The sequence below is a fragment of the Ammodytes marinus genome (genome assembly GCF_949987685.1).
Source record: "Ammodytes marinus genome assembly, chromosome: 2".
Lineage (NCBI taxonomy): Eukaryota > Metazoa > Chordata > Actinopteri > Uranoscopiformes > Ammodytidae > Ammodytes > Ammodytes marinus.
The window spans coordinates 18,478,249-18,501,253 of NC_137231.1; the positions used below are offsets into that span (position 1 = coordinate 18,478,249).

The 23,005-nt window shown below is 40.4% G+C and overlaps 1 protein-coding gene across 1 annotated transcript in view; it reads right to left on the minus strand.

The window, feature by feature from the left end:
- Positions 1-23,005, minus strand: part of ank1a (ankyrin 1, erythrocytic a) — a gene marked incomplete at its 5' end in the record, with an annotated part of 89,608 nt that overhangs the window by 53,788 nt on the left and 12,815 nt on the right.

Consider the following 23,005-nt stretch of genomic DNA (forward strand, 5'->3'; position numbering starts at 1 on the left):
CCTGGATTAAATCTTGTCAGAATCTAGTCTGCAGTCAGTCACCAGTGATGTTTATTGGAACCAACAAAACTAGAAGAAATGTCACTACAGACAGTAATTCATAAAGTCACATTAAGAAGAGTGTTAGCTCTTACACTTAAAACACTGATTTTTCCCCAAGGAAGGCACCCAGGCCGTCTGGTCAATTCAGTGAATCAAAAAGAATATAAAACAGACTGACAACCTCCAGACAGACAAAGGGAAGGTTGCAGATCAGATCTGCTCTCACTTGCTCTGTCAAGATTCAGAAGACACACATACTGCCAGTCGGTCACCCTGAAGCATGCACACACACACACACACACACACACACACACACACACCCCCACACACACACACACCCACACACACACACACACACACACACACCCACACCAAACCCCATCTGTTACTCTTGCCTGTTGTTGTGTCAGCACCAAAAACAACCGAAGGCAGCTCATTTTGTGACGCTCGCCGCCCCTTTGCAGCAAAAATACTTGTCAAGATTTGAACGGGGGTGAAATCAGCATTTTTTCTTATGGAACTTGTTTTGTGTTTCTAAGATGTAGTGAGGCAGGCTGTCATAACATGACAACATTACATAAGAATTATTTTAGACTAAAGGGCAGGGCTATTTAGGACTGCAAGACCAAAACATGTACATTGGCTACTTTGGCGTACAGCTATAACCTTCAGATAGGCAATGTGAAATAACACATTCCAGAAATAGCGTGCGAGATGTGTGGTCCGACAACATCCTGGAAGGCATTCACGGTGGTGTGGCTGGTTGTTCTCACGACAAGTGTCAGAGTAAGTTGTGTTGTGAATGAAAAACAGAGCTAGAGAGAGTTCCTTATTCGCCTCCTGACAGCTTACCAATCCAGCGTGAACCCGTGAAATGGGTGTAAATGTCCGAGTTACAGAAACAGCTGGACAGGTGTCGGTGGAGTTTCCCAAGCAATTTTACAATCGTAGTAACAGTTCTGATGGAGAATACTGACTCCTTTGAACTTTAACCTAACATTAAGCTCACCCAAATAAGAATTTTAACATCAACCAAAGTCCTGAACTGAAATTATACGTATATTCTGCTCTAACCTGACTTGCCATTCTAGCTGCAAACCAACTGCAAAACAAACATTTTAAAGAGGTGAGGAACAGACGGAATCTTCTCTTCCCTGAGGATGTTTCCCATCTTTACACTTGTATACTCCATAAGGATAGAGATACAACACATCAACACACATGCACTAAGAGGGAGCAGGACCTTTTGTGTCAGATGGTGTATCTTGTCAAAGACAGATGCATTAGCACATAGCAGGGAAGTGGAGGACGACACAACCAAACAGACGGAGTCACCTCAAGGGTACAGTGAATCAGAGGGTGACAGCAGAGGCCAAAGCCTCTGCTAGGACACCCGAAAATAGATAAAACAAGAGGAAGGGGGCAACTGCAATGTACAAACAGACAGAACAGTAGTACATGTGCTATATTTACCCCTTTTATTTTACTTTCTAAGCATGAATGTGCACTTTGCTTGACCTTCATCTGTGAGAAACATTGGCAGTAACAGTGCTCAGTAACACTGTCTGTGAATGTGGTTGTGTGTGTGTGTGTGTGTGTGTGTGTGTGTGTGTGTGTGTGTGTGTGTGTGTGTGTGTCTGCATGTGTATGTGTGTTTTTGTGTCCGTCTGTATGGATGTGTGAACGTGATGCACGGGGCATCATCCGTAGAGTTTGTGGTGAGTTTCAGAGCGTGTCAGCTTAAAGGAATAATTGGATTAAGTAGCAGACGGCTACTGATGACAGGGAGAGAGGGGCAAAGGGGGACAGGAGGGGGAGACGCAATGAGGCAGTGGGGTGGGGGAGAGGTGCTGATAAGAGTAACAGGCCATTGGCTGCGGGGCCTTAGGGCAGCGAACAGACACGCAGAGGGAACTCAAACCGTTACGCTGTAGATTAGGGGGATAAAGGGATAACACTCCACAGTCTCTCTACACAACTAACTAGCAGCCCCTTGGCATTTGGGTATCAAACGCCAAGACATGCATAAGACAACCACTATGAATCATGTAGCGTAAAGGGATAAAAAGGCATCAGGGATTCTGGGCTACCTCTCCACATTTGCACCTTTTCCTTTACAGTGTCGGCTGCAGGGGCAGAGCTGAGGATGAAACTAAACTGAACCGATATGAGTTTTAGACCTTAAGAATTATACATTTTTTGAAAAGTGAGAACATTTCGTCCGGTTCGCACAGGACAGACCAATAAAGGGCTGTTTGAGGGTTAATATGTGGTTTCAAGGTTCAGGTGATTCACAAAAACATTTGGTTGTGTGTTCACACAGATGACCTCAGCTGGAGTCTGAGAAACACTTTCACTCATTGAAATATTGTTATCACTCCCTCCAGGAAATAAACGACACCATGGTTCTCGATACTGATGGTTTTATTGCTGCTCCTTGTCATCTCACCGTCATCATATCCACAATCATCCACTTCAATATCCACAGCAATTATCCACCGTCAAACTAAACAGTATGACAATATAAACATAGACACGTTCACATACATACACTGTAAAAAGTAAACGCAAATATATTCCGAAAATAAACGTTATGCATTTTATACACATACCTCGCTGGCTGCACATAACCGTGAGGGAATGAGGTTTCTTCTGCAAAATACCCGGTTCAAAATACAAAAAGGAAAAATATCTTCATCACTTCTCTGCTCAACTTATGAGTGACTTCTCAAATTAACACACGGGGAAACGTTTGTGCTCACGTCACGTGCATTGGCTGTAACACCTTAAAGTGTGCATGTGCAACGGAAACTGAACTTTAGTTCCTACCTAATATTACAAACTCAATATTCATGAAAAACTAATTAAATACATAAATGTAACAAAATATTAAATAATCACAGAAATAATATTTATGGCAGTTAAAATTGTAACAGACATTTATGTATCAGTCCTTTTTGTTTTAGCACTGCAGTGGATCAGCTTCTCTCTCCAACTTCCACCTGTCCATTATCCTCAAGATGCAGAAACATCAGGTAATCAAGATCTAATGCCGTTAGTAAAAGTAGGCCAATGCCTGGCTAGTGCCTTGTGAAAGGCTGACACAGTATCTAAACTAAATGGACCCTACTAAATTATTCAACTCCTGAGAAAAAAAATTCAAGTGGAGTTATAACAAGGCAGCAGCATCACTGAGGTGCTGAACAGTAAAGAGCTCTTCTCAGAATCCCATATAGCACCCGATTCATCTCATCTCCAGGTTTTATTTCAACATGACTTAGCTCAACATGTCCCAGTGGACCTGCTTCCCATGTGATAACCAACAAGGGCCATTACCATAGAGAAATTGGACAGGGCACAATCTCTACATCATTGTGGTGTCAATAAGATTGACTCAAATGTCTAAAAATAAAGTTAAGTCATAGAATCTATTGCTACCTGGGACTGTATTGTTGACTTAGCACATGTCACAGCACACACTGAAACAACTTCATCCTTGCATGGGAACAAACTGTATCTAAATAAGTAATAAACACGTTGCTGCAAAAAAGACTTCCGTTAACCTTTGAAAAAATAAATAAATATAATATAACTGCTTGGAAATTCTGAAACAGGCGAAAGGTTTTACATGTAAGCAGACGTAAAGGGGTGCAGACTTAGAAGAGTTAGAACTAGTGAGGAGACAACAGAGTGAGAAGGAGCAGGAGAGCTATGCAGAGCTCAGCCTGATAAATAATGCATGGCTGAGAGCTGCAAGCTATGTGGCCAGCAGCAGAGGAGAGGGGGTTTCTAAAGGGGCACAGGTGGAGCCGGCAGGTGGGCTGAGAGGAAAAGATTGGTGCAGTCACCTCCACCTATCACCTCCACTCTCCTTTTCCTCTTTAACTCTCCATCTGGGCTCCAGTTTAACTGCATGAGCATGTGCAGAGTCATCATCCTCATCCTTAAGTGTCCACTCTCCCTCTATCTGTGTACAACGTGAGGTCATGCATGCAGCACAGTAAGGTTTCATAGGAGGTGCTCACAGGAGGCATGCAACAACAAGAAAAACCTCGAATTCAGAAAGATCAGGGGCCTCATTTATAAAGCTTGCTGCGCCCAAAAACCTTGCGTAGACAGGCAGAAATGTGCGGTAAAACATGTGGTGACAAACGTTGGTATTTATAGAAAAATTATTTGCGGAGAAGTGTGCGTATTGTATTCCTACGCCAACTTTCGACCATGCCTGGAGCTCACCGCAAGGTTTTCCAGACTTGGGGAATCAGCGACACTCAATGGCAACACCACAAAATAAAGCTCAGTCATCAGAAAATCACACAAATATTACTGTGAAATGCTTGGCCCCCACTATATTTAATCAATCATATGTATAAGCGTATCTATAGTTGCGAATATAGGCTACTTTTGTATATGGCATGCAGTTGTGATGTAGGTTGAATTACTTATCAAGTAGGTCCTAACATGTTTTGGTTATATTTTTTAATTTAATCTTATAGCGCTACTCTATAATAATACGTCGGGAGGTGTTTCCGTGAGTGGCCAGCGGGAGAGCAAATAGTCTATATTTTAGGCGGTAAAAAGTAGTTCGTACAAAGTAAATGAGAATAATGGCCTAAATGTTGATTTAGCAATTTAGTGGTTGCGGTTCCGGTGTCGTGCCAAACATATAGTGTGTGTCTGTGTCTGTGTGTGGATCTCGTAATTACGAGATACTGAGTGTGCTAACGGCTACATTAGCTGTGAAACTTTTTTTTATTTGGTGAATGCTCAGCGCCACCGATGTCTGCCTTTATTTTTGCCGCTGAGGACACACTGCTGTTGTTAATGTGTTCAGTATGTTGCTGAATTTTTTGGGCGCAGTACATTCTTGGTTTTGTGCGGACGCAATGTTTTGGGATGGATTCTACGCACACCTTTGTAAATGAGGCCCCAGCTCTGCAATTAACACTAAGAAAAAAAAGGTGTTTTAGGCCTTAGTTTGTAGTGTTGCTGTAATAACTATTTCAAAATCATCAACGGATCAAATGACTATGAAAATCGTCAGATCACAAGGGATGAAAAAGATAGATTAGGTCTACTGCATTGAATTGGATTATGCACTACAATAAAGACTTCCTGTTAATTTGTCCAGCCTGTCTGATTCCTCTTGCTCTCACCTTTTTCTCTGAGCCTGTGGAGGTCAGAGGTCATCAAAGCAGAAAGATTAACATCACAGCACAGAGAGAGGACAGACCGCTTTGATGTTCTCTGCAGTAGAGAGAAAGCAGAACCTCATCTGACCTTCAACTTTGCTTGTTCCTTTTTTTTTGTCTTCCTCAGAGAATCCGTACGTTTCTTACGTTTTAACAAAAGGACCTTTTGAGAGCCTGGCTATGAGTGCACACAGACACCAATACACATACACTTAATGTAAACATTCATAGGGCTGATAACAGCTTTTTTTTCTCTCTCTCTTTAGATTAATAAAAAAACAGAACACAACAAATGATTACTCCAGGCAGCTGCTTTTACATTTCATTGATGTACAGTGTTTACTGTTAAAGCGCTATGAAGTTGAACAGTGAAAAATACAGAGTGAGCAATGTTTTCATGTTTTGTGTGAACCCCTGGGACTTACATTTGGACTGAAACTTTTCAAAATAAAGAACAGATAAAAAGAAAGAGGACAAAAATGGACGGTAAGACGGAGAGAGAAGCAAGTTTAAATTTCTTCATGTTTTTTATCAATGACATTTAGCTGCTGCCCCCCCTCCTTTTTGCCTCCTTTCCAAAACCGTTGCTCTTCCATCCTAGACTATTTTTATCGAACATTTCATTACCATAATAAAACACATGCATGAAAAAAAAGATAAACTCAAAGAGACAGTGCCGCCAAGAACCTGGATTTGGGGGGCTTATTTTCATCTTTCTTTCTTGTCTTCTATTCTTTTATGTTGCTCTTTTCTTTTTGCTTGGAGAAATGGAAAGAGACATGCCTTTTCTTTCAGCCTGTGCCTCATTATGGTGCCTTTCAGGTCTGCTCCTTTGTATGGGGCCAGCCCAGAGCCATGCACAGGCATAGTGGAGCAGCCGGTGGATTACCCAGTCTCACGTCAACACTTTCGACGGAACCACCAACCACTGCAGTAAAACACCCCTGCCAAGTGTAGCATGAACGTTACATGCTTTAATAAGTGTAGCCAAAGAGCTGCGCCAAGACTAAACCAACAGGAACAGCTGCTGTACCGCAGACATCAGTGTGAACAATAGATCGGTCTTTAAATCAGGGCACGGCTATCATGATACTGGACAGAATGCATTGCTGTCCACTGATAATCAGCATGCAGTGTGTCTAGCCACACAGAGCATCATGTCTCAAACTGAAACGCTAAAAAGATTAGACGTTCAGAAGTGACACAAGTAATTTTTCTGTCAGCGAAAGGCCTGTGGTCATCGTCTGCTTTTGAATCAGAGACACAACATGCAGCGTCTCTTTGCTTAACGTTTAGCCTGCAATAATACCATCTCAAACAATACATCTTGAAAAGAATGCATTATGATGCACTGTATGAAAAATATATGCTCGATTCAAAATAATGTGCTAAATAATTCAAAGAAGAAAACATAAATGTCTTACCTACATATACCTGATATATTAAATTAAGATGTGATTCGCAATTAGTATTAATGCTAATTTTATAACATAATCTCAACTCAAACAGGCTTTCACCCATAATGTGGTACTTGTGTGAGGAAGAGACAGTTTTTTCTTTAATATTAAGATGAATATAAATGTATCATTACAAGATACACTTTTAATGAAAAATAAACAGAGAATTATCACCAGATTCTCTGGTAACATGTTCTTTTTTAAAGTTTTTACAGTCTGTGACTGAAATGTTTCAGTTGAAACTCTCTCATTTACATTGATTGGGAGAAAAAGCTCTTAAAAGCAACTGTACCTGCTCAGCACCAAAGAGTGGACAAAGAAGGTTAGCAACCAGCAGGTGAACACCTACACATTATTTAGCTGGGAGGAAGACACACATTTCCACTAAAAGTAAGTGGTGACCAAAAACTGAGCTAAAAGAAGAATGAATATTGAACTTGCAGTCATCAGGTGGACATGAACACAACTCAAAATTAATTCTAGTGCTGCTCCATATCTGATAGATATGAAAATATAAGACTGTTTGCAAATCCATTGATGATATATTGTATATACAATGTGTTTCCGCTGCCCCCAAGTGGCCCAGAAAACTTGGTTATATGCAAATAACACAAACATTTGGGTTTCAGACAGAGGTAAACCCAAAAATTGTTCACCTGTGCATATGCTGAATATGTGTGTGCTCAGCAGTTGGCACAGTGGAGCTATAGAGTCAGGTGGTCATCCATCAAAGCTGTACTCTCCCCTTCTCCAGCTCCCCCCGGGACCAAAAGATGGATGTCCTCTTTTTTAACTGCTACATGTAGAGCTCATTACGCCCCTTTGCCGTTTCTCCAAGTCACCCATGTTGCACTTGTTTGCATATACAGACACTACACATGCACAAGCACACCTGCACATGTGAACACACTAATCGGCACATATAGCATATAAAAAGGCATTTCAGTTTCCCCGTTTAGGAAATACCAGATGTCAAGTGTTTCAGACAATCTCAAGAATTATATTCAGACTCACAACTTTAAATACCTGAAGTGAACCTTCAACCAGCATGTCTCAAACTTGCAAGTCCTTACACTGTTTACAAAAATGCCTAAATGTGGTAGACAATACAATCCCATGGATAGCTGCTGCACAAAACTACAGTATATAATAATGCAAACATCCTTAATTAGATAGTGGAGGAAATTGAATCTGAATATTCTCAGGAGGGAAAGGGACAAAAACATTAGCCAGTAAGCTGTGAGGCTTAGTGTAAAAAGCATTAATGAAATTCCACAGAAAAATGGATAAGTCTTCCTAACCTTTAAAAAGAGAGAAAGGCCCCCAAAAAGCACACAGAGTGGGCTCTCATACTGGTAAACTGTGATGGAGAGAGTACATTAAAGCTGAAGGGCTTTAATGCAACACCTACAAGCAAGGTGAGAATGTGTTTCAACAAATGACTCATGTGTGGCATCTTGTAAAAATAAATGTATTAGCAAAATATGAGTTATTTAGCTGGCAAAAGAAATGATGAAACGCTATTTCAGTTGATGTCAAGAGCTTGGATGAAATTCCTCCCTCACGAGCCCTCTTTCCTGTTGTTGCTGACTCAGCCCTTAGGGAGACCAACCCCCAGCCTCCTTTCAGTGGGGCTGCTTTATACACACAACATCAACATGTACTGTACACGCAAATGTGCTGTAGCTCTACAGGATTACCTCATGAAATGTACACACACACATATGTTTTATCAATTTAGCATTTTTATGTCTGTCTGTATTTTCTTCTACTGGATCCCTGCTGCGAGAGATGCACTAATAGACATTATGTTTGAATTAGAGTCTGAGATGGATGGCAACATATTTGTTTAAGATTTACATGTGGTTGTAATTTTTAAAAAGGAGTCAATTACAGTAATAGATTAATTGCTGACCAGTTGATGTTGCAACATGCGGTAAGTAATAGTTGGAAAGAGAGATAAGTATAACCATGTACAAAACATTGCAGCTATAATAGAAGATCATTTTCAGTACTGATTTATCTGTTAAATATTTATCTGCCTGATCGACCAATAGTCTTTTGACAGGTGACATTGGCTGCTCTTTTCTTTTTTTAACGTTTTTAATTACATTTACACTGGTGTAAAACTGAAACAGAGAAATGTAGCAGTTATTTGGAAAGCTGCAACCACCCTGCTGTTTGACATTTAAGATTGGGATAAAGGAACCTGCTGATCCTGCAGATATGAGCTCTCTTCTATTTGTGTCAAAACATAGCACATTCACACATGTATATATCTCTCTATTGCTTTGTTTCACACACACGATAGCCCTGCAGTCCTTTTTCACTTCCATCTGCCTGCAGTATTGAAATACACAGGACCTTAATTACAAACACACACACACACACATACCCACACACACACAGCTGTTGAAAAGCCATTTTCTGTTTTCATGAAGAGGGCACGTTGCTTTCCCCACTGCAGCTCTTCCCCTATTCTGCAGTCAGCACTATCGGCACGTGGCTTAAACCTATACCCATGTGCACACTAGGACAGGAGCTAAGATACGTGCGCACACACACACGCAGGCACTTGCGCACACACACACTTTCTCACACAGTCTTGGTCATACCATTACAAACACTTTGCTTTAATACAGCTCTGCACATGCCTGCACAAATGACTTGCACATACACAAAGAGGTCCATGTAAAGAAGCGTTCACTCGCTCATACACAGCGGGCAAGCTGAACGCTTCTATAAATAGCACCTATTGGCACCCCCACTGTCATCATTATTCCTTTCATCCTCCTTATCAGCAGTGTGGGGCTCATTCAGTTGGTGGACAGTCAAGCCGCTTTTTATGGAGCTTTCCTCTCCTCCCAAACAACATGGACATCATACACCCTCCTCATACCCTCTTCTCAGTTCCTGTCCTCTGCTTCCCCCTCTGATATTTCCATCTAGTGTTCACTCACCTCCTTGTTCTCTCTCGCTATCTCTCTCTCTCTCCATCTCTCTCTCTCTCTCCATCTCTCTCTCTGTATGCCTATTGGGAAGCACTGTTGAGTGACAACCACAACAGTGTGGAGAGAAAGAGATGGAGGAAGACAGAAGGGCACATCCCAGAGGGGAACCTTTATTTTGGCAGAATAAGCCCACTGATACAGAAGATGTAATGACGTCAAGCGTACCCAACATCAGATCAAATAAGGGGAAAAGTGAAGATGAAAAAAGTAGAGGCATGAGATGACGAAACAAGACAAATAAGAACAAAAGATGTGAAAGTTAAAAGGTGGGATGCAGCAGAATGTTCTAGTCTTTTTACATGTTGTAGTCAAACCCCCTGCAGTAGATATTAAACACTAGCCTGGTGAGACAACCCTGATCTAACGCAATCATATGGGACGTATAGTCTGTCAAATATGGGTTATCATAATGATGCATACTCATTTACAAACAGGAAGGACGCATACCCATTTACAAACAGGAAGGACACAATATCCAGAAATTATGACTGGTGCTGCTGGCTCTGGATGTGAATGGCCGTAAAAGTAGGTTAATAAAGCCAATGTTGAAAAAGGATCTGACAAAAAACGAATTGGCCGACGGTGCTCTATTGAAGAAATGTACTTCCACACCGAATGAAGAGCATTCATTTTATACTGCCAGAGAAATAGTCCGAAAGATTTGGGATTAGTTTGGGTGGATGAAATGTTCTGTGCGTCACACCGTTTATGAACACCTTACCCCTACCTCTTGATTCTTTCTATCTATGTCGTCTGTTTCTTTGCTTTTGAACACTGTGTCAATTCAACTACAGAAACAAGCCATTAGTTAGAAGCCTTGAAGTAAAAAAATGCCAGCCAAGTTCAGGTTTAATAAGAATAGTTTTTGGAGTGCTTAAACAGCTGTCCTCTTCCTGTCCTTTGTGAATTACAGACAGTTAGTTGTGGCAAAACCTTACACACTCAACATCTAAATTAACTTTCCTCTCGTTATTCAACTAAGAGGGGGCAGTAACAATACAAATTCCCTCACCACTGCACACCTGTGGTCTGAGAAAAAGACACTTCTGTTCTCACAAAGCATGTGTTCCCCGCTCCAATACCAACCGCAGAGAAGTCCCTAGCCCTCAGCGAAGCCCTCTGAAACAGGAAGAGAGCACTTGAGTCTGGATTTGATGGGGGAGAGTAACTCAAGGGGGTTGTCAAAGCTGAAGAACATACAAAAGAAGCACACATGGAGAGGCTGGGGTCGGTTCAAGGACTAAAGAGAGAGAGTAAAGAAATGCGAGCATCTTTAAAACTAGAGAGCTGCATGGAAATAGAGGAAAGACGTACAAAAGAGAGATGAGAGGGGAGATGTGATGAGAGCGAACAGTGTAACTGAAGCCTTGCACCATGAGAGGGGTCGAGAGGGAGGAAAAAAGCAGAAAGTGAAAAGGTGACGCACTGTTGGCCTTACCGAATGGACATGTTTGTACTGGAAGGCACAATGTGTGGGAAAAAATGTGTTGACAAATTGAGAACAGTGAGAGCTGGGCTTTACATTCTGAGTATTTAAGATCAAAGTAAGAACGACTGATATATCAACAATTTGTTCAGTAATTTGCAGCAAGGGAGGACATGGCACGCTCTGAAAAAAAAGCACAGAGACATCGAAAAGAGAGAACAAAACAAGCATCCCTCATGTACAATAATCAAAGCAAGAGAGCCCCATTCTATACAGAAACAGAAGGAGAGGGCAGTCAAATTATTTCAGCAGTTGTGTTAGTCTCAGTCTAAACAGTTCCATAAGATGAATGGGACATATTAAAAGATATGGTTTTGTTCAGTTCAGTTTTGTAATAGTGTATAACAAAAAAGGACACCCCGTTATGCAAAAATGTTTGGTGTAGTATTCTTACCTGAAAGGACATGGGTACACACACTGCCTCTAGAGTGCTGCATGTATAAAACAGTTTCAGGAAATGGCTTTATCAGCATATATATATATAAAAAAAATATACAGCCATATGCAATGCCTCAAAATAGTTCCAACCTTAGACAGCACATTGGCTTTCATTTTGAATAAATGGAGCGTGAAAGAGGGATGAAGTAACATGAGCAAGCCAAACAAAATGATAAGCTAGATTGCCACCACCCTGCACGCTCCTCAATCTGCTACACATATACACATACTTTGCCCCCCTGTCCTCCATCTCTGTGTTTTTTTTCCCCCATATTCAAATGCCCGCTGTCAACCTCTGCGTTATTAATCTCTGTCAAACTTGTCCTTCTGCCATTGATGCCTATACATGTGTTTGCTCACAGGAATTATTCAGTTCTTCTTACAAAGGTGTCCTTTGAGTTTTAATAACCCACAGTAGAGGGCATGTACACACATAATGCACTGCATGTGCTCCACAGAAACATCCATAAATGCAGATATTAAAATCCAATTTAAATGATAAGTCTGTTGAAAAAGTAATTTCAACAAATCCACAAAAAATACTAAAAACAACCCGATTGACTCTAATTGTTACCTGTGTAGCTAAAGCCTGGTGCATCTTATTTCTCTTTGCCATATATCAGCACTATTGTCCAAAAACTATATACAGTAAATAAGCCACACCTTTGCTCTGGGTGACATGTATTCAGTGAACAGTTAATTTTAAGTCTGCAGCAAAGAGCACCAAATGTGTAATAAACCACAGTTGAAAATAGTTCGGACAAATACACTTTGAGAAACGTTGGCTAAAGGCCACAGGCAGTTTTGGCAAATTATTTAGCCCACTTTTTATTTATTTATTAAGTGTATTTTGTGACCTGCTTTCAGATATTAACTTATTCAGTAAAAGCAAAAGGGCCTGGGACTGAAAACCATATACATGTTTCCATGGGATAAGTTGAACATAACAAAAATAGACAATATTGCCAGTCCTTTTACTTAAACTTTTTTTTTCTAAGTTTTTTTCTCTCCAGTGTCTAAGGACACTGGAGAGTGTCTATAGACAGGATTTAGTCTTGTTATTCAGCCTTCATCTATATTTTTTCAATCCCTCAATTGGAGCTAAATGGTAATGGTGAAAGGATGATCCTCTTTTTAAATTGGTACCATTAGGATTTGCATTTGTTAGCATTTTTCATATTGCTGTGACTTCTCAAGCCCATATTATGGAATAACAGAACCATTTAGAGAGGCATGGGAAAAAAATGTATTTCCAGAATGAAAAGAATTATACAATTAAGGGAATAATGGTGAAAGGATGTTCGTATCCTCTGGATCTTCAGTCAGAAGACAAACTGGAATTAACATAATATTTTAGTAAGTGGAATACGAGAGGTTTAATTGATTTCACAGATGACCTGTGACCTTTCACATGAATAAAGTATTCTTCATGAATCTATATGAGCATGCTCACTGGTTGCAGTCCAACAATAGCTTGCCCATAATGTGATATGTAGGAGTAGTATTTCAATACACACTGTGAAATATGAAACTATTCTCATGTAATCCTCATAAACATGTATTGGTAACACAGTATTTGTGGTTTTGTACGTTGTCGGTGAGAATGTCAAGTATTCCTGTAATATGCTACTAAAAAAGTGGGCCTGTAGATCCTCCTCCTCCTCCTCCTCTATATTTGAAAGTTACATAAGTCTAACTCGAAAATGAGCCAGGATAACATCGGTACAGGATTGTAGGAGCTAACTCTCTTTTGATAAACTGCAGCAAAATGCAGCATCAGACCATTTTGCCAGCAACATATTCAACATATAATCATAAATATAACCCACAGAAATCCAATTTATTCAGAATATTGATGAAACAGTTGGTTCAGTGATGAACATGAATCACTCTACTGTGGGTAATCAATGCCTGTGTGCAACTTGAGAGCTTGAGGACGGAGCTCACCTCCCTTGCCATTAAATCATTCATGACCATGCAGTGCTGTGGACCACGCAGTGCTAGACCTGCCCACCCGATCTGTGTCTCAACTCCGACAGTAAGCACACATAGATTCACTGTTTTAAGCCCTGCACCAAAATGAGCCTCAATAAGAAGCAATTACAAGTCACTATTTATTTGTCACCCTGCGCATGCTCCATACACCTGTATCACATGTTAAGCTCAATCTATATATTATGTCAATATTCTTCCTGTCTCTCTTTTTCTGCAAAGCACTTTCTGCACTATCGATCAGCCTAGAGTCCATATTCATAAGCTCTGCACAGGGTCTCCAATCCTTGGCCTTGGGACCCTAAAGATACCGTTTGCCCTCTCCTGTCAGGTGGTTCTCTCAGCACCAAAATGTTCCTGCACTTATTAAGAGCAAATGTACCTACAAGTACCTTTCTGTCCACAAACATCTGCTTGACAACTTTATTGAATTTGGTCGTCAAACAAGCAGCAGCCAACTTGGAAATAAGTGGACTGTAACTTTCACTTTCAGGATGAAACACTTACTGAATTTCTCACTCTAACTGAGGTAGATGTTGCCAAACTCCTGCTTTGGAGACGTACCTCAAGTTGTCCTCAGGATCCTACTTCCACCAATGGCTCTCAAACCATCTCACCCACACCCAATCATACTTTCAATCAGCACATGTTAAATGCTTCTCTGGCTTCTGGTACATTACATTCCCCACCATTTTCTATCAGGGCCAAGTAACCCCCGTTTTGGAAAACACCAAATGATGTGAAGGTAAATACAACAGGACAGTATCACTACTACCTGTCCTATCCTAGTTAAAAAGTGTGCAGTTTATCCAAAGCCTAAGGGGAAAATCCATTAAGAATGGATTGGCGCTAATAGCTTAATCATTCGCGGCAAAATAGCACCCGCAATCTGCCCTCTTTTATCACCGTACCCAGGAAGGAATCTGCATATAACCAGCAGGCCGCAGTTTACCCTTGTTTTGCTTTTACGTGAGTAAGTGGGCAGGCCCACCGTCAAGGGGTAAACGCCTGTAAAGTTATCCCGAGGTAGTGGGCATAGGGAGACACGAAAACAAACTTCTCTTACAATAAAAGAGAAATAAACGATGACGCTACTCTGCTTACTCTTATGTAAAAACAACCTCAACAAGGACATTCTCATCCCACTTCTGTGCTGGAGCATGTGATGCAACATTTTGAGTATTTTATCCACGCAGAGCTGCAGGCAAAGGGGTCGCGGATCCACCTCATTAACTTGATGCGCTATGGTATTAATTGCACTATGAGGAAAATCTTGTCCCTGCACGGTGAAGACACTCAGCAGGCAGTAACGGGTCTCTTTGTGCGGGACTGTTTCAGGCAGCACCGTGCGCTTTTACGCTTTACACACGGAGTATAGAAGAAGAGCGCAGCTTTAGTACACGGGTTTAGTCCACGGTAATTGCTCCACTAAAACAGCCTGTTGCAATTAGCGCTGGCCTTTGAGGATGAGGTGCTATTTGCAACAAGGCTTATTTGCACAGGAAGTGAGCTAGTTTGCATTGGATTTCAAAATATTCCCTCATTTAAATACATGCAAATGTGCCATGTGCTCCCAAGGTGCTGCTCAGCAGGGCAGTTTCAGTGCAGTCTGCTTGCCTTTCCCGCATTTCTTGCGAGTGCTCTGTGGATAGGGACTTATTTTTTTCTCTCATTTGTACCAATTTAGCGGCCGCAAAAGCGGTGCAATCCTTAAGTGGATGTGGCCCTAAGACTTCCTTTCTCATAATAATATAATTGAAGGAAACCAGTCAGGTGTCCGCAGCAGTCATTCAGTTGAAACTGCCCCGCTGTCTGTGATAGAAAGCCTGCAGCAAGAGAGAGGGTACACTTATTTTGCTTGACATTCAAAAGGCCAAACTTAAGAGTCCAGGCGTTACTTTCTTTCCACTGGTGTGCCACTAAGATCTGTGTTTAGTCCGCCACTCTACTCAATATGCACCTTCCTCCCTTGGTCTAATTATCTACTCACACCAATTTTATTATTTCTGCTAAGCTGATGATACAGTACATGTCTCTAGCTGCCCTTGCCGTCAGACGACCAGACTGTCTTGACCAATGATCTCTGCCTACCTTAGTGAAGTCTTAAAATGGCGGAATGCCATCTTCAATGCACTCTGTCAATCTCTCTAACTCCGGTGATCATATTTGAATATTTGCCAGCTAAGATTTGTTCAACACAACATAAGTCAACTCAACCTCACTTCACAAAGATCCGCTTGAAATCTGCACATTGTGATTAATGACAAACTAACTTCAACCAAGAATGTTGTATCATGTCCCTTTACAATATTCTAAAGTTTGACGCTCAACTACACAGGCACTCATCTCTCTTCTTGACTAGTGTATAAGGGAAGCCAGCATGAACAATAAAAACTCTTTCAAGAGGTCCAAAAAGACTCAAGTAAGTAACGCTTGCTTACATTAGCCACTTGCATAGAAATCTCAATCCAAATTCTTCTCTTTAGTGGTCCTTTGGATTGGGATCGAGTTACTGAATTTGACTTGGTCAGCATAAGCCTTTTTAGTCTCAAAAAATTACTCTTCTTGTAATAGTTTACCATATGCTCCTTATCTCCGTCTGTATCTCTTGATAGTTCTCCAGCTCTGTCTCAAACGAAATGTAACCTTATTTGGATGTTGCTTTGGACAAAACAATTGAATAGATCTAAATTAAAATGTACTTATAACTTACAATAAAACCCTTTTGCTGAGTCCCAAATAATGTACAGTGCTGACATGGTTATTTATAGGAACCACCCAAGTTATCTACGCAGAGAAGACGGAGCGTTGTGTTGGGTTTATGAGGCAGGCGCAGCGAGCTGGACGATGCTTTATTGTCAGCGTGAAAAATGTTTCCCACGTGACAAATAAATCACGAATCGTATGTGGCACCAGTATTTATCTACCCACACTGATCTAAGGTAAATAAAAAAACATAATATGGAAGGATAATTGTAGTAAAATCAAAAGCCTTGAAAGATGGTATAGAGTAATTAATTAAATAAATATTAAATTTTATTGAATTGAAAATATTGAAAAAAATTAACCTCCTCACCCTTGAATCCCCTTCCTCTGTCAATCAAGTCCATGACTGAGCAAGTGCAGAGATCCTTAATGAATAATTGATGACTCTGCGTAACAGTATTGCAGAACAGCACTGAATTGCTGCACTGGATCAGAGTGAGAGGCGGGTGTGAACACAGCTTGTGTGTGTACTGCACATTAGGCTGGTATCTGGGGCAACGTGTCACTCTCTCTGTTGGATAAAACAGGGTCTGTGCGTCGGATAAACAAATCCAAATAGATTCTTTGTGAAGGCAGTGCAGTGCCAGGTCCTTCACACTTCCTCTCTCCTCTAACTCTCTTTGGGACATGTCCGTGTCATGTGGACAATCTTTAAATACACTGTCAAGCTACTGATGCTGTATGTGTGTGTGTGTGTGTGTGTGTGTGTGTGTGTGTGTGTGTGTGTGTGTGTGTGTGTGTGTGCGCGCGCACCTGCGTGTGCGTGCGTGGGTGCATGGGTGCGTACGTGTCAATCTGCTCAGATGCTTACCAAGTGACAATGAAGTTTAATTAATGTGATTGAGATCTGACCCTGCTATGACCAGCAGAGAGAGCTCAGACCAGCTCATCCTTCATCTGTCCTTTGTTATCAATCCATCTTTAAGAAATAGAATACATTAAATCTGATATTCCGTTTTACATCTTTTGGACCCAATTTCTGTTGTTATAGCAATCGAGAGCAAATATCAGGTTAGCTTGCCCTTCTGTCAGAGGACTTCTTGTGACAATGCATTCAGCTGTACACACTTCTATTTCAAACCTCTATTGTTCTAACACTCAGTGTTGTAATATCTGGCGATGCAGCATTTTTTAATGAATTTTTTGCATTTCTCATTGATCTTCATTTTGAGAATAAGAGATGTCTGGGTGACTGTACTGATCCATTAATTGGATGAAAAAACACATATATAGTACATGCTTACTCAACGCTACACAGAATATACTGATCTTAAAATATCTTCTTCAAACCTAATTCAATTTTGAATCCACATCAGTTCTAGTTCCCATATGTATGTGATGGGGGCAGTGATGCCACATAATTCTGTCAGAATAAATGTCATATTCTGAAGGCACAGTACTAGCTTCAAATTGAAATTTTTAAAATATTGAATTACTCACATAAGAAAGCAGGTTTAAACTTGTGGTGGGGTAATGTATTTGACAAACTTTGCAAAAAACAAGGATTCTTTGTCTTGAGCATAACTTTTTTTTAAATTTAGTTCAGCAAAGTTTAAGAACTAATGGGCAGAAAAGAGAAAAACACAATCCATGATCCATAATTTTTAACCACTCAAAATGATACATTTTAAAAAGATTTTCACTCGACAGAAGGGTTTGCTGGACAGACAAACCAGGGTTGAAACTCATGAATACACCTCTGCATAATACTGAGGTATTCTGAGCACAATACATAACAACAGAAGCTGAAGTTCAAGGATAAGAGGATAAAACAGATCAACATGTCCAACATAAAAAATAACATAATAAATGAGTTCGAATACATTTCACTCTTATAGCATGATATGTAAATATACTGTATAATATATAAACAGGAATACAAAGTAAACACCAAGTTGCAAAGTTGCAAAGTAGACATTAAATTGGTGTTGTGGACTGTATGTAGAAGAGCTTTTAAAATTGCTACATCAAACATACCACGTTACATTTTAAATCAATTTGATGCATCAGATGAAAAATACTTCAAAATATGAATCCTGCTATATATCACCAGCTATAGTGTATATTAAAGACAGAGAACCAGGGAATTAAGATGAAGACTGAGCATGAGGGATAGTAAAAGGATTTGGGAATAAAAAAACAGTAAGTGTTGAAGTAGTGGATACAGTTTCATCAATTCAGCAGGAAGCAAGCAATAATGCAAAAACGACTCCAACGACGAGACAGCAAGAGATGTGTAAGTAAAAGAAAACCGATGAATAATGTCGAAAAAATCCTAGTCGTTTTATGATAATCTTTAGCCTCCTGATAAGGCACAAATACAGAGGATGGAGAACAGAAGAGGAGAAATCGGATGGCACTTTCCTTATAATTTTAATTTTTACAGTTATTCCACTGGCAAAAAAAAACAACGTGGTTGAGCCGAGGCCAATTTCCTAAAGGATTATAAAAATGCCAGTGATTTAATTTTTTCAGTGACAAAGAATTGTGCAAAAATGCAGTAACCAGTATACTCTCTTAAATGTCAGAAACGTAGTGACAAATGCTAATCACTAGTAACCTGGGACCAAGGTGATATCTTGTCCAACCAACTGTCCCAAACTAAAAGATATTCAGTTGACTATCAAATATTCACATTTAAAAGAACCTGTGAACTTGCTTTAAAAAATGACTTGATCGATGGTCAAAACTGTTGCAGTTTAATATTCTCTCGATAGGCTTAAGGATAACAGAACTGCTTATGTGAAATGGTTGCAGTTTTTTTTATAAACAATTAGACGTGCAACATCTTTTAGGACAATTAGAATTGCAGGAACCATAATAAAATGATCAAATGTAAAGCTGTCATAGATTTATATGAAGAGGAAAGGGAAGCAGGCAAAATATTGATCAGGGAGTTCTTTAAGTCACATAGAACAACACACACACACACACACACACACACACACACACACACACACACACACACACACACACACACACACACACACACACACACACACACACACACACACACACACACACACACACACACACACACACACACACACACACACACACACACACACACACACACATGAGTTCTGCCCAGGTGTAGGCAATTAAATTCCTGGGCCTGGGGCGCGGTGCGGTGCTGAGGCGAAAGTCACAGTGCTCTATGCTCTGACAAACATTTTCTCCATTACCAGTAGACTAACTGTCGTGCACCGCCTTAAGCTCCACTATACATTCTCCTTCACTTATAGTGTTATCGTGGAAATTGCAGGGAGCATTACATTTATAACATTGTTTACAAATTAAATTTCTTAATGTTTTTTACTTTAGCCTTCCTGTTCTTGAGTTTTTCAATTATTGAGGCAGATGTTAATTCCTCTGTTTAAACTGCACTATGTAGTTTAAAGTAGTACTATGATGATTTAGCATGCTATAAATGTGAAATAAAAACTCAGGTCCAACTATTCTGAGTCCAAATGCATAGAAATAAACAGTATTTGTTTATGCATATAACATTGTGTGGTCATTACACTATGAGAGTTTTTCTAAAACTAGAAATATACTGTATATTGCCTTGCTTGTAGATTGCAATATATCGCAATACATCGTATCGTCACCCCTGTAAATTAATCGTATCGCAAGATTCTTGCCAATAAACAGCCCAAATTGTCAGGGAAGCATGAAGTTGTCCAGGAAATTAATATGTGTGTGTGTGTGTGTGTGTGTGTGTGTGTGTGTGTGTGTGTGTGTGTGTGTGTGTGTGTGTGTGTGTGTGTGTGTGTGTGTGTGTGTGTGTGTAAGAGCAAACACCATTTGCATAGTGCATGTGGAACATTTAGAGGATAGTGTTTCTGTGTTTATCAGGGAGTCCTGAAAACTGGGTATTTGACTGGAGGAGGATATATATAATGGCATATATCAGATAGTCCTCTGTGTTAACACTGGGTGGCAGTGTTCAACTATATCAGAGAGCAGCCTACACTGTGCTGACTAAGGGCTGGCGGACAGAAAATGTGCGCATGCCAACTCTACATACATGTGTGATTACATGTGATCTTCTGCGGTTGACCTTGTAAAGCTGCTGCATTCACGCAGGTTCTCTTATATCCTGTACAGATAGCGCTGCAGCCCCAGAGGACCGACGCACCCCCTTCTGTTTGATCTAAACTGATTTGATATGGTAGGATGAAATGCAGCTAAAACATGCCTCAACAAATCTTTGTTTACAAGGTTTTATATATGTGTTGGTTATTCCATATATAACCGACACAGCACTCCCGCTGTCTTTCCCTGCCTGCTGAAAACATGAGACTGCTGCAACAGTATAAAAAAGCCCCCCCCCCCCCCCCCTTCTGCGTCTCTCTCTGTGGTTCACTCTATCTCTCTGGTTTCTCTGTCCTCAAATGTTGCTCCATAGCGCTTGGTACAAACTTAAGAGGCAGAGGGTGAAGAGAGGGAGCTGTTAAGAATCGAAAGCATGATCTTGCAGTGTAGCAATGTGCCGCAAGTAACTGCGGCAGAGAAAAGGAGAGAGGGAAGGAGTTGTAATGGCAGCAAGAGAATTGATTATGGGAGGGATGGAGGAATGTAGGAGGGAGGGAGGGAGGGGCTCCTGGCTCTGCGTCTGCTTGAGGAAAACCTCTGGGGTCAGCCAATTACAGGATGGGTGACACCACTATCCTCCCAGCTAGCTAGTAAATCCTGCGCCACAAGACAACCCACGTGCCTCAGTCTGTTCAATGAATTGGTAAGCTCATATACATACAGACACACACACACACACACACACACACACACACACACACACACACTCACACACACTTAAGCACAGAGTGAGATTATAGATAGTTAAACATTGGACCGTTCTTGAGTGCCCAGGATGCACTTGCTAGAGATCACTAACATCACTAAGATACCATTCGTAATAATATTGTCATTCCATCATTACTGGAATGGCTGACATTTGTCATGGCAAGAGACAGCTCATATCCCACACCGGTGGCAGCATGCAATCTCTGGCAAGACAGCTATCCAAATCCACCCAATCCTGCTTGACCCCTGTGAATTATCGTAATACGTAGGGACTGCATTCACACCCTTTTTAAAACGCTTATGACCAAAAAAACATGTTTCTTGTTTGTATACCTACAAAGCCAAGAATATAAGATGCTGTCTCAATTCCATCGTATCATATGCTCTTCCTAGGCTGCAGATGTATTTCCTCTAATAGTTTGTCCACCGCAACGTCAAGAATGACATCTCACTGTTAAAAGCCGATTTGGGTGAAATAAGTTATTATGCTACGTTTTCGATTAGCTGAATGAGTTGTACATTGTTGTTTGCTAATGACAGAAAGGCAGGGAATAAAATACTCAATGAGGGAATGTTTAGACTTAGATCTTAATAATTAGAGTAATTTTACTAAATTGTAGCCACATCCAAAATGGAGCATGCTATCAATACCCAACGCTAACATATTGTGTGAGAGTGATGCAACATTTGGGGTAATTTAAAAAGGGGGGGTTTGTGGCATTATATAATGAACAAATCATTGACACATTTAAACAGTTTGAGCATAATTAGTGAAAATGCTTCCACACTGCATTTTGCAACGGGAAAACAGTCACCAACGTAATTGTTAAATAACAGAATTTTTACAGACAAGTTGTTGGGAAAGGCACAAATCAATATTTCAGCTAAGGTAATTAAGTAACGATGTTAAAAAGTGTTACTACAGATATAACATATTTAACAAAGACATGGATGAATGATAATGTTTTAAGTATCTACGTACATTTTATGTGCTATCCTCCTGGAGAACTGAGAATCATTGGTTGCGTTCCGAATCGCATATTCTTTCTTTTTTCTATTCTACATACTACATCCGATGATAAAAATTATCTAGTTAGGATGCAGTAGGCATACTATTGGGACATACTTTTCTCTCTTATTTCATCATAACATTGCGCCTTGATCTTGCCTCTTGCTTTTATATCCGTCGCATCCCCGTTTGTTTTCATATGGAGGCTTCGTCGATGTTACGTCACTTCACGTGCGCACTGGATTGTGGGTCAGAATCGCCCCAAATAGGATGCACTTTTCAACACTAACAATCTTGGCCGCATGAAGTAGGACATCCGGGTACTTCTAACCATCCTAAATCTGGCCACAAGAATCGGGACATCCTAAATCTTTTTTCTACATACTATATAGTAGAAAGTATGCGATTCGGAACGCAACCAGAGTGTATGCTAGATGGGATGGGAAGTGAGGAGGATCAAATCAAAGTGAATCCATCGTTGCCTCCAGGGGCTTCGGCTGAAGGGGTTTACAAATGGCTAAGCTTTTAATAACAGAGCCATGATGCCACGACACTTTGATGACACTTGACAAGAGGATTGGACGACTTAAGAAATAGTCTCTCCACAAGATAAAATTTGTCATCATTGAACATAGAATGATACTACTAAGGAACAAACAAATGTCAAGGTATTTGGTCTGGCAATGTCATGATCCGTTACCTAAAACCAAATAGCTAATGAATGTTATAGCTATAGTCATAAAAACTAAGTCCTACTAAGCTGCTGTCGCATATAAACTGTATTTCAGGAAGCCACTTTGTAATAC